This window comes from Mandrillus leucophaeus, unplaced genomic scaffold, assembly GCF_000951045.1.
Source record: "Mandrillus leucophaeus isolate KB7577 unplaced genomic scaffold, Mleu.le_1.0 Scaffold803, whole genome shotgun sequence".
NCBI classification, from domain to species: domain Eukaryota; kingdom Metazoa; phylum Chordata; class Mammalia; order Primates; family Cercopithecidae; genus Mandrillus; species Mandrillus leucophaeus.
The window spans coordinates 10,297-23,301 of NW_012108731.1; the positions used below are offsets into that span (position 1 = coordinate 10,297).

The 13,005-nt window shown below is 42.7% G+C and overlaps 1 long non-coding RNA gene across 1 annotated transcript in view; it reads right to left on the minus strand.

Moving 5' to 3' along the window:
- Positions 1 to 805: 805 nt before the first annotated feature.
- The window catches only part of LOC105530192, a 20,697-nt gene continuing 8,497 nt past the window's right edge, over positions 806 to 13,005 (minus strand). Inside the window, exons 2-4 of the long non-coding RNA XR_001004608.1 lie at positions 6,755 to 7,004; positions 2,006 to 2,084; positions 806 to 961 (exon numbers count right to left, since the gene is read on the minus strand). This is a non-coding gene — a long non-coding RNA (uncharacterized LOC105530192). The remainder of the gene's footprint in view (positions 962 to 2,005; positions 2,085 to 6,754; positions 7,005 to 13,005) is intronic.

Here is a 13,005-nt window from a genome sequence, read left to right on the forward strand (position 1 = left end):
ACTCAAGGGTCAGGGACCCAGTTGAGCATGCAGTCTGTCCATTCTCAGATCTCAACCTCTGTGCTGCGAGACCCACTGCTCTCTTCAAAGCTGTCAGACAGGATCATTTACATCTGCAGAGGTTTCTGCTTCTTTTTGTTTAGCTATGCCCTGTCTCCAGAGGTGGAGTCTACAGAGGCAGGTAGGTCTCCTTGAGCTGTGGTGAGCTCCACTCAGTTCAAGCTTCCCCTTCCCTGGCGGCTTTATTTACCTACTTAAGCCTCAGCGATGGCAGGCACCCCTCCCCCAGCCTCGCTGCTGCCTTGCAGTTAGATTGCAGACTGTTGTGCTAGCAATGAGGGAGTCTCTGTGGGCGTGGGACCCTCCTGGCCAGGTGTGGGATATAATCTCCTGGTGTACCATTTGCTAAGACCCTTGGTAAAGCACAGTATTAGGGTGGGAGTTACCTGATTTTCCAGGTGTTGTGTGTCTCAGTTTCCCTTGGCTAGGAAAAGGGATTCCCTTCCCCCTTGGGCTTCCCAGGTGAGGCGATGCCTTGCCCTGCTTCAGCTCTCACTGATCGGGCTGCACCAGCTGACCAGCACCGTTTGTCCAGCACTCCCAGTGAGATGAACCCAGTACCTCAGTTGAAAATGCAGAAATCACCCGTCTTCTGTGTCGCTCACGCTGGGAGCTGGAGACTGGAGCTGTTCCTATTCGGCCATCTTGCTCGGGATCAGTTATAATGCTTTTAATTCTGCCTTTTGATACTTTAGTGATTGTATTAGTCAGTTCAGGCTGCTGTAACAAAATACCCCAGGCCACGTGGCTTAAACAACAGAAGTTTATTGTTTCACAGTTCTAGAGGCCAGAATTCCAAGATCAGTGTGCAAGCAGGGTTGGTTTCTGGTGAGGTCTTGCTGGTCAGGTTGCAGATGGCCACCTTCTTGCTGTGTCCTCACATGTCCTTTCCTCTGTGCACCTGCAGAGAAGACAGAGAGATCTCTAGCGTCTCTTTCTCCACTAATAAGAATACCAGTCCAATCAGATTAGGGTCCTACACTTATGACTTCATTTAACTTTAATTACTTCTTTAAAGACTCTATCTGTGAATGCAGTCATATGGGGGTTAGAGCTCCAATATATGAATTTTGGGGGAAGGGGGGTCAGGCATGATTTAGTTCATAAAAGTGATATTTAGTTTTATTTTTAAATCTTTGTTCAAATACAATATGCAATAATAATTAAACATACACAGACCTCTAGAGAGGATTATGGCCTCAGGTCTAGCTATTGTCAGGGTCCGTATTCTTAGTGACTAGGACCACGTGTCTCAAAACTTTGCTAAAAATGCATATTTCTTAGCTTTCAGCCCAGGCTACTAAATCAGAATCTCAAGGGGTGGCATTTTTAAATAAGTATCACAGGAGATTCTTGGGTACACTGAAGCTTGAGGGCAACTGGACTCCCTTTCCCTTTAACTGTGACTAATTATTATTCCAGATCCTTTCTGTCTTTTATACCACGGGTTGGAAAACTTTTTTCTGTAAAGGGTCCAATTATCGTTTTAGACTTTCAGGGCCATATGGTCTCAACTATGCCATAGTAGCAAGAAAGCAACCATAGACAACAAATAAACAAATGGCATGTCTGTATTCAATCAAATTTTATTTACAAAACAGGCAGGTGGTGCTGTGGGCCATTTAACCAGAGGTATAGTTTGTGGACTCCTGGCCTGTACAGTCTATTAATGCTACCTACTCAAGAGACAACTGTGTTGAGGTTGGTTTTACATTTTCTTGAGGTGAGAACAAGAGTTGATTGTCTGAGATTCAGATTTAGAACAGAGATTCACAGCCAAATCATCAATAAACAATTTTGAATGCAGATTTCTGTGCTCTCCTCTCATCTACTGAGTCAGAATCTCAAGAAACCAGGACTCAGGACATCCTTAGGCTCACCAATGACCCAGATGCACAGACAGTGGAAGGGATTCTGGAAGAGGATGCAGCATGACCATACTTACTTTGCTCCAGGTAAGCTGGAGTGTTGCTGCTACAACCATCAACTTCTCCTCCACATGGCAGACACTGCACCCATGGCCACTGCAGGCAGAATTTATTTTTTTGTTCAATGAAATCCAAGGAAATGGGAAAACTCACCTAAAGCTAGCCTGGACCTTAGCCTTTAGGGAAAATAGAGGCCACATGATCCTCCTTGGGAAACTTCGATGGCTCAGGAAACCAGACACAGTCCTGCTGAGCTACATGCAGGCCATTCCCACCATTCCCATCCCATTTCCTCAACCTCTGCGCCATCTCTTGAGGACAGGATTCTAAGAACCAAATGGGGAACTGAAATAAGTGTGTGCTTTAGAGTCAGATAAATGAGGGTTAAAATCATAGCTCTGCTATTTTTAAGCCAAGGGAACTCAATCAACGTAGAAAAGTTTACTTTCCCTGAACTTCAGTTTCTCTGTTTTCAAAGCGATAAAATCGGAATAGCAATAAATACCTCATAAAGTTGTTCTGAAGATTTAATGAAATAATGGAGCTGAAACTTGACCTCTCACAGACGCTTGGTGTCAGCAGAGGCTGGATGGGCACAAGCATTATTTTTAGTAAACGTTTAAATTTAGAATAATTTTAGATTTATAGAAAAGTTGCAAAGATAGTACAGAATTCACCTATACCCTGAGCCCAATTTCGTCTATTGTTCACAGTTTACGTTAGTGTGGCACAAGTGACTCAATCAATGAACTAATATGGACACATCATTATTAACTAAAGTCCACACTTCGTTAAGGCTGCCTCGAGTGTCTTCGCTCTGTCCTATGCAGGGTCCCACATCACATTTAGTGATCTTATATCCTGAGCCTCTGGGAGACCCTGGCCATTTGTCAATCCTCTTGTTTTTCATAATCTGGACAGCCTTGAGGAGTACTGGCCAGGAATTTTGTAGAATAAATGTCCTTCAATTTGAATTTGTTAAATGTTTTTCTCATGGTCAGACAGGGGTGGTGGGTAGTATTTTTTATTTGTCTTCTCTCTGTAGTTTCCATCCAATGTTATTCAGATTCTCAGGTGATGGGCCATCTGACCCAGAATAACAAGGCCAGGAGGGAGAAACCTGTCATTATTATGGAATCAGGGCAGCCACAGGAAGGCATAAGTGCAATAGCACTACACTGAGCTTAGATTTGCAAACAAAAAATGTAGTTCTCACTTGTTACATATGTGCTTGTTATAAAGTTAATTCGGGATTTTGTCCCAGGAATGGGTGCAAAGTAACAGCTCTTGCTAATTCCTTAACCATAGGTAATAAGTAGTAATAAAAAGTTCTCTTTGTTCATCACCACTGAGTTGCAAAATTTGCAGGCAGTTTACATCTCTGTGTCATAAAATTTAAACAACAAGCTACTCCTTCAAGGTCAGTTAGTGAGAACTTGAAAGATCTGAGTCAGGCCATCAATAAAATATGGCAAAATGAGATCCAGGTGGACAATCTGTCGTGTTCAAAAGTCTGAAATGAAATATGATCATCAAATGATACAGAAAATTTCAGCAGCTAAAATTCAGCTAGGTTACTTGAAAAAGTTGCCTGCACTGGATAGCATCTGTTATAGATGCCAGAGATGCAGTTGCTATTAAATTGTATAAAGTATCTTTTAAGTAAAACATCACATTTCTTTTCCACTATTATCAGGAACCAAGACATTTGCATATTATTGCAAAATGTATGCTGTCCAGAGGGTGTGTATGACAGACTTTGATGAAGCTAAAGCCAAGATCAAGGAAAACTAAATAGGAAAGATCCATTATTGACTCCCTTCAAGCACACACATAACTCCCATACGTGGGAATGGCAACTGCATGCGCATATCAAAAGCTGAGTATTTGCTCAAGCTCTTAAGACTGAAAAATACAGTTTCCTCATCTGTGAAGCGAGCAGGCAGCACTAAATGGTCTCCAGGGTCCCTTCCAGATTGAAAGTCCTAATGTCCTGTAATTCTACCATCCCAGCCTTTGATATGGAATACTCACTGAGAAATAAGCTCAAATCAGGCCTGACAGCCAAAATATAATGCAGAGAATCAGTCTTCCTACTCCTAATGCACTAACTGAATTAATGGTTTAATACATGGCTTGTTCTGACAAATTCCATTCTGTATCTGGTAGCAATACCAGCAGGGTAGGGGAAATCCTTGGAAAATGCAGCAGCAAGTGTCTATAATGATAATGCCTGTTGAGCACAGTTTACTGTGGGCTAAGTTTAAAATCAGCCCAGATTGTTAAGGAAAAATACACATCAGGAGATTTTCCAGGAGATTAGTCGGCTTTTTCCACACTTGAACTTTGGGAACTTGGAAGTCAGCCCAAGATCTCATAACTTGGCAACAAGGGGGTGGGGTGGGCGTGGGGGACGGGTTTGGAGAGTGTAGAGAGAGAGGTTTGGATTTACTCTACTTCCCTCTTTCTAACACTTTTCTGATATCCAACACAGTTCCTCTTCCTTTAATAAGTCAGTAATACCAAAGTCAACAAACATGGGAAAGCTGACTAAACAGCAGTTGGCTCTGGCCTGCTGTAGTTACTACAATGAAATGATGCCATTAACTGGCCCTGGCCCCATCCTGCTCAGCGCTGAGGTTTCTAATCTTACACAGCTGTGCAGCTCCTGGGCGCCTACAGCCCAGAGAGTCTGACTCAGGCCTGAAAGATGCCTCATCTTCAACTCTGCAGATCACAGAAGAGGGTCACTTAGTTTGCTTGCCCTTGCTACTCACAATGTAGCCAAGCAACATCAGCACCAGTTGGGAGCACCTGGCAGACTCTTGGGCCCCACCCCACCCAGAACTACCAAATCTCAATCTGCATATTAACTCCGCAGGTGGTTCCTATGCACACTGAATTTTGGAAAGTGCTGTCCTAGACCTTCCCTTTGCTTTCCTCTTTGGGAGAGAGAACAATGTAGCAACTTTAGGTCTCCAAGGCTTCAGTTTTCTGAAAGGGCACCAGATTCTAAGCATCATAAGAAGTGGCATCCAGGCCAGGCATGGTGGCTTACGCCTGTAATCCCAGCACTTTGGGAGGCCAAGATGGGTCGATCACCTGAGGTCTGAAGTTCAGCCTGGCCAACATGATGAAACCCCGTCTCCACTAAAAATACAAAAATTAGCCAGGTGTGGTGGCATGCACCTATAGTCCCAGCTACTTGGGAGGCTGAGGCAGGACAATCGCTTGAACCCAGGAGGTGGAGGTTGCAGTGAGCCAAGATCTTGCCACTGCACTACAGCCTGGGTGACAGAGCAAGACTCCATCTCAAAAAAAAAAAAAAAAAAAAAAAGGAAGCTTCATTCAAAAAGAGAGTTGGAACTTTTTATGGTATTCTGCTCTGTGTGGCAGGTTAATTGAGACGGCCCTTTGTTTTTTGTTTGTTACCCATCCACAAACAGACACAGAATCAGCATTTGGGGATGGGAGACCAGGGATGACTCCTTCCTCCTGGAGAGCTGGGATTCCAGTCTGTGCTCCATGCACAGGTGCTCCTGGGAGCGATTCTGGGTCATCAGGCCAGAGAATCACACTCTCTGCTATCAGCATCCAACCTACTCGAGTCCTGACCCCATCCTGCCAGGAGAGTCCAGCAAGCCCTGACGGCCTGAGCACAGCCAGGCTGGACATTGGAGGCAGCCCTGGGAGATGGTATGTGGCCTGTTCATGGAGAAGCTGGGTCTACCTCCTGGCTACCTCATTTAGATGTGGTTGCATTTAATCACCATTTTTTGTCATTGTTGTTTCTTGAACAGATGAACCCCCATGCTTTCACAATGCCCCTTCTAACATATTTTTACCGTATTCTAAACCATTGCTACTTAAGAGTGCAATCCAAGGACGACAGGCCATTGGCATGCCTAGGAGCCCATCACCTCTGCAAGGCTCCTGCCCCACCTGCTCCCACTGAGTCTAAATGTGAATTTCAAAAGATCCTGCATGATTTGTGTGCACATTAAAGTGAGAAACATTGTTGTAAACAACTACTGCATACCATGAAAAAACTGTTGGAAATGTGCTCAAAGAAGAGCCCTCCTCTTCCTCTCCCTAACTGTACCATAACACAGAGCTAGTGCTGAAAAGATAACAGCACATGGTGTGTCTGTGTAATTACTTGTTTCTCAAAATTTGTTATTTAGAGGAGTATTTCTTGCAGTGGGCTTCTTTTTGACTTTATTTTGACCCACTAGTTCAGTACTGGTCCCAGTTCCCAAAGAGTTTGGTTTTTATTGATGAGATGGGGTGGTGGATCACTGAATTAACTGATGTCCATCTGCAACTAAGTAACTGGGTGGGTTCAGAGCCCTTCCTCTCATGGACTGCTTAACTTCTGTCCTCTACATCGTTGCTGTCCTTTTATGATGCTTTTCCTCGCTTCCTAAGCATGGTTCCTGCATTACATCCATCCTCAACCCTTTCTCTTCTTGGCCTTACTCAGCTTAATTCCAGAATATGATTTATAAAATATCAGTCTAAATAACATACTAAACTTTATATGTAAAATGATAGTCTCTAGAAATATGTCCAAGTCAGGTGTTTCTATGACATTTCTGGAGCCAAAAGCAAAATACTAAACACAGTTAAAAAGGAAACCTCACTTCTTCCATTAGTAATACCCGAACAGTGACATATTCAATGCCTGCTAAATTCTGAAACCTGGAAAAACGCAGCATTGATGTGACTTACCACTAGAAGCAATTAATAAGATTATAATGACTTACCAAGAGTTACCCTTTATGATTATGAATCTTTGTACATTGATGTCAGCGTTTCAACAATGTGACTTGTCTCTTGAGGACAGGAATCATAATTTAAAGTCATTCACCTTCCTAGTGCCAAGCAGTGCCCAGGATCCCATAGAGTGATGGCTATGCTGGGAATGATGGTGCCAGTGATCACCAGGATGGAGATTTTGCCATTTTCAAGATGGGTTCAACCCTTTCAGGATGTAGATTTTATCTTGTAGTTATTCTGTTTTCCAGAAAGAATTAAGTTTAGAAATAACTGTAAGAATAGGAAGTCTAGCAAAAAGACTCTTGGGTCCTTCAAGAACGATTCCTCTGCTACAAAAAGGTTCTTCCCCTTTAGAAAGGAGAGCATGGGGCCAGGCACAGTGGCTCACACCTGTAATCCCAGCACTTTGGGAGGCTGAGGCGAGAGGATCACTTGAGGTTGGGAGTTCGAGAGCAGCCTGGCCAACATGGTGAAACCCCTTCTCCAATAAAAATACAAAAATTAGTCGGGCATGTTGGTGTGCACCTGTAATCCCCACTACTCGGGAGGCTGAGGCAGGAGAATCACTTGAACCTGGGAGGTGGAGGTTGCAGTGAGCTGAGATCATGCCTCTGCACTCCAGCCTGGGTGACAGAGCAAGACTCTGTCTGAAAAAAAAAAAAAAAAAAAAGAAAAAGAAAGGAGAGCACTGAAGAACCCAAATTTTGGGTTTAATATAATTTCATCTACCATCATTTGAAAAAAGACTCCAGGTTCTCCAAAATGTAGCCAGGCATCAGCAGCATCAGCACCACCTGTGAGCACATTAGAAAGGCAGACCCTTGGAAAAACAGTTCTGCAACCTGCAGCAAATCCTGCTCTCTCCTTCTCCTTTAAAATGTCATGTTTCTCTATAGACATTAGTCATATGTATCTATTTGGAAAATGAATTTATACCTACGGCAAGGAGGTTAGCTTCAAAGTAAAGCCAGGAAGAGAAGGGGTTGAGGATGGATGTAATGGAGAAACCATGCCTAGGCAGCGAGGAAAAGCATCATAAAAGGAGAGCAACAACGTACAGGAGAGAAGTTAAGCAGTCCATGAGAGGAAGGGCTCTGAACCCACCCAGTTACTTAGCTACAGATAGACATCAGTTAATTCCATGATCAACCACCCCCATCTCACGAATAAAAACCAAACTCTTTGGGAACTGGGACCAGTACTGAACTAGTGAGTCAAAATAAAGTCAATAGGTACCCATGCTTTCCCTTGCAGCTTCAATTCTAGCCACCACTCATACTTAACAATCAAAGTTTCATGAACTCACCTCTTTGAGCCTTTGTGTCTGATGCTAAGTCTGAAAAGAGTACCTTCTTCCTGCCTGACCCAACCTCCACTCATGCTCGAGGCCACTGCTTTCCACAGTGAGTTTTTGCTGATATTCACACCTGCAAGGCTTTCTTGTGGTAGCCTGTGTTCACTCCTGTTGGAACTTATAAAATTATCTCTTTACTTGTCCTCTTCCTATCTCAACTGTTATCTCCTGAAACATAGAAATAATTTTGTTTGGTTAATTTGTGCCTCACATATTGCTAGGATATGTTAGATACCCAATACATATGTATCTAATCAACTCATGAATACTCTATGATACTCACTGATCAGTATTCTTAAATACCACCAGGTTCTCAAAAAGTGGCTCCTGCATGAAAAGAAATTATTTTCTAAATTACTGTTTCATATTTGTCTTTACATCCATCACTTATTCCTCCTCTAAAGAAAAGGGGAAAGAAGCGTTGTTATAGCCACAGTTTCCTGTTCTCACTCATAAAATGGTCATTTTATGTTGCTGTTGGGATGTAGGTGGTTTGTGCAGGAACTTGGGGTGATAGAGGAAAGCCAGACACAATGACTTTTTGGTCCTTTCCAAACTCCAGAAGATATTTTTAGACATTTCTTTTTCTCCCTCTCTTTTCAAAAGAGAGGGACCTAGAAGGTCCCACCACAATCCATCTCTACACTAATGATATTTATCTAGCTGCGGACATAAACTTTCAAACCTTCTCTTGACTCCTCAACCAGAAGATCTGCCAGGAAAGCTCAGAATGGAGCAGCAGGAGGGGTGGAGAAGCACACTTTGTGCTTAGAGAGTCTCTTTTCCTTCCCTCAAACTTCTACTGTCCCACTACTGTGTTTTTCTAATACTGTCTACTCTTCATTGTGGTTGAGAAGCTACTGAACAGGTGTTTCCTAAATTCTAGAACTAGTGCCTGATTAATGAGCAAATTATTACAAAACAGTATACAACCTCCAGACGAAAAGCTTAATTGCAGAGTATTATGTCAGGACCTTAGAATTCATAGCATGCAATATGTACCCTATTCTATTGCTGCTGTCTGACCACTTCCACAATTTCTGCAGAAATTAGATATTGTCTTTTTAAACTATAATTGTCTCAAAGGGAAAAAGAAAACTGTCATGACAGTGCAGTCCTTCCAAATAGAACTTCGTGATCAGTTAATTGACTTGGAGGCATCTTAAAGAAAAATTTGAGATCACCTAATCAAATCATCCATTTTATAAATAGGTAAAGTGAAGCCCACAGAGGCTTTGGGGATTGCCCAAAGGCCAATACTTGAGTCTCACAACATTTAATCTAATCTGGCATTCATCTCAGTAGTAGCTCTCAAAGTGTGCTCCACAGACCAGTAGCCTCAGTACAACCTAGGGACTTATTAGAAATGCAGACTGTCCCCCCCATCCAGACCTATTGGATCAGGGCCTCTTGTGGTCAGGCCCAGCAATCTGTGTTTTCACTGGCTGTCTAGGGTGTTAAGATGCACCTTCGGTTTGAGAACCACTGCAGATGCACTACACACCATCCAAACGTTGCTCAAAAGTAATGGGCAAGTCTTCTGACTCCAAGATCATGTTGACCAGGGAGTGGGGTGGAGAGAAATATTCTGATAGCCAAAGGAGAGGTGATCCAGTAAGAATAAAGATACAAAATAAGAAGGAAAAGTAGGCTCAGGACTCCAGTTGAAATGACTGTTGAAGTAGCAGCAAGATCCCTGCTTAGCCTTGGCTATGAAATAGTGACTTTTCCCTTTCAGAAAATAAAACATGAGAGGATGGAGGAAGATAAAGAACCAGTTTCCCTTCCCAATCACTTCCTTAGCTCCACAAAGTTTGCCTCCTAAGGAATTTAATCAGGAAATAAGATCCCAGTAGGATGTGGAGTAAGTTCTTTCTTCCACAAATCACCTGACAGTTTCCAAAGTCATTAATCAGCATTTTCAGTTCCACTCCTCCCATGTGTGGGGCTCAATCTCTCCTTCCTTTACACAGTGGAGAGCACAGCTTTCTTCCTGCGGCCCAGTGTCGCCAGGCTTATGTCTTCATAGCTCATTTCCGAGGAGATGGGGGAATCTTACCTCATAGCTTTTGGCTTTCAAAGTGCATGAGAAAACCCTTGTGGGTCCAGCTTGGTTATTCTGCTACAGCGTGGACTATGTTCCACAGACAGACAGAAGAGACACTATGATTAACCAGGTCTGCGTCACAGAACTATGCTCTAAGCAACAAAAAGGTCACTGAAATTAGGGATCCTTACCAGTGACCCATGAAAAAAACGAGTGGAAGATTGGTGTTCCCAGTGGAAATGGTGGAGAGATGGCTGCTATGTCCCTTCTCCCAGTATTGGCCTTACGGAGCCTCAGAGCAATGATACATCCTGATGATGTATCATTGATAACTAATGATTATCTAGTTATCATGGATGATGATAAACTAACTTTTGTTATTAAATATTTTGCCATCACAGGACCCATTTATGTGGTTAACAGATTAGAGAAGGTGTGACACCGGGGGATTTGAGGGGGATGCAGTTCTTGGTGAAATTAAAACAGCAGATTATGGTAACCCAAAGTCCAAACACAGACATGACCCATGCTAATTCAGAACAGGGATTCAGGAACCAAAAGCCACACTATTCAATCTTGCTTCTATCTTATTCTATCAGGTTAAACCTTGAGATGACAGTAGAAAGAGTATTATCCCTTCCATAAATCTTACCAAGGAGAAAGCTAACACCCAGAGGACTTTACTAACACTATTAATAGTAACAGAGCTGCCCCAGATCCTAGTTCAATGCCCTTACAATGATATCAGATTGCTTTTACACAAGAAAAAAGAAAGATAATCAGGCTTTCAAGGTAAGATCATCCTGGATACTCATATACATTCTGATGATCACAGAAATAAGCAGAAAGGTGGTCAAATATCTGAATATTGTCATTTATACGATAGGGAACCAGAGGTGAACGTGTGTCATATACTATGCTTTCTTCCTCCAAGTGAATTTCTAATTAGAGTTCAAGCATGGTTCAACTGGGGATGGAGGAACTAAAATATGGAACTTTTATGGATCTGCTCCTGTGTCTTATTTTATATCAAATTCTTGACCATTCTCATGAGTTTAGATCTGATTTATGATGACTTAGGAAATTGCATATAGATCCAACACTGCTGAAATAATGTGACCACCTGAAAATGAAGGTGAGGAAAGACCCTGAATCCACTCCAGGAGGTCATTTAAAATCTGAGGGGGAAAAATAGATAAAACATGGAGGAGACCAGCAGCAAAATAAAACCCGGCAATGCTGTTCCTGATTGAGAAGCTAGGGAGTGGAGAAGCAGCAAGCTGTGCACAGCTGGAAAATTCAGGGAGTGCTCATTTCAGTGGCCAGTTTTTGAACATGTCAGTTTAATTATGATGCATCATAGTTGACAGCGATGCATATGGAACCAATTACAGCACATGTTAAAATCAATTATTGCATATTTCAGCTATCCTAAACACTGGAAAAAGCGTTCTATGCATTGCTGCAGATTTCAACTCCACTAATCATTTTTACTATCATGGTTCAACAAGAAAAGGAAATATATATCTATATATATATGTGTGTGTGTGTGTGTATGTATATGTATAAAAGTATACATATATATCTATACTGAGAAAAACACGTTTCACAACCAACATCAAATGCAAAGCACAGAAACAGTAGCAATAGATAGAAAAGTTTCAAACATTTGTTCTTACAGAAGTCTAATCTTCCATCCTGCCTTTTTGAAGAGAAATAACAAAAAATAAAATTCCTTGCTATCTCCCAAGCACTGTTTTGATCAATTTAATCCACTTTGGCCTCTCTACCAGCAGTGAGGTCCATTCTCAGCTGCTGTCTACTGGCTATTTTGGTCTAAAATGTTTGCCTTAACTGTTTACCCTGTTTCTGTGGCCTTTTCTCCCCCTTCAGATTTCTAACTCAAAAATTCTCCTTCAAAGTTCACAGCTTATTCATTTTCTATTTACTTTTATATGCACCAACAAATAACTGGGTTATTGAAAAATGAAGGTGAGGAGGAGGAGGAGAAGGAAGGTGAAAAAAGTGAAGGTGGATGGCATTTGCCATTCCTCGGAGATTGGCACATTTGCTGGTTGTATTAAATCAGCAGCCTGTATGGTGTAGTGAGCTCCAAAATACGTTTCCTGTGAAGAAGGCTTATATTCTGAAAATTTGGATTTCTACTTCCTCTTCACCATGCATAATAAAAGTGAGCTGCAGAAAATCCATTGTGTCTGAACTGCACTGAAGGCTTGGGGACACACACTGGTGTCCCATGGTGATAATTTATCTACGCAAATCCTCCTGTCCTGAGATGAGGCAGAAACTCCAAGGTGACTGAGCATTCCAAAAAAAGCCACACGCCTCACAAAACTTGGCTCCAGGGAGCAGGTGGGTGTGGATCCCGGGAAAGGGATCAGTGGTGTCTGAGTCAAGAAGAACCCAGTGGTCCAAGCAAGAGCACAGAAAAACAGCCCATGTGGTTTAGTCAAGAGAGCGCCGGGCGGGATGTCGGGAATGCTGACTTCTCTGCTCAGCAGCTTGCCCAGCTGGGGCAAGGTACTCAATGCCTCATTGTCCTCCAGACTGTCACCTGGCAATGAGGGAAGTGTATCAAAGAGAGAACGAGGCCTCTGAATTGCTTCAGGGCCCATAAAAGGAGGACTGCTCCATTTTAAAGTTTTTGAGGATCAGGGTGGGAACCACTTATGCTTGTTTGTTCTGTGACTAAACGATGGACCCCAACTTGTGCCAGCTGCCCGCCCTTCCTTCCTTCCTTCCTTCTTTCCTTCCTTCCTTCCTTCTTTCTTCCTGCCTTCCTTCCTCCCTTCCTCCCTCCCTCCCTCCCTCCCTCC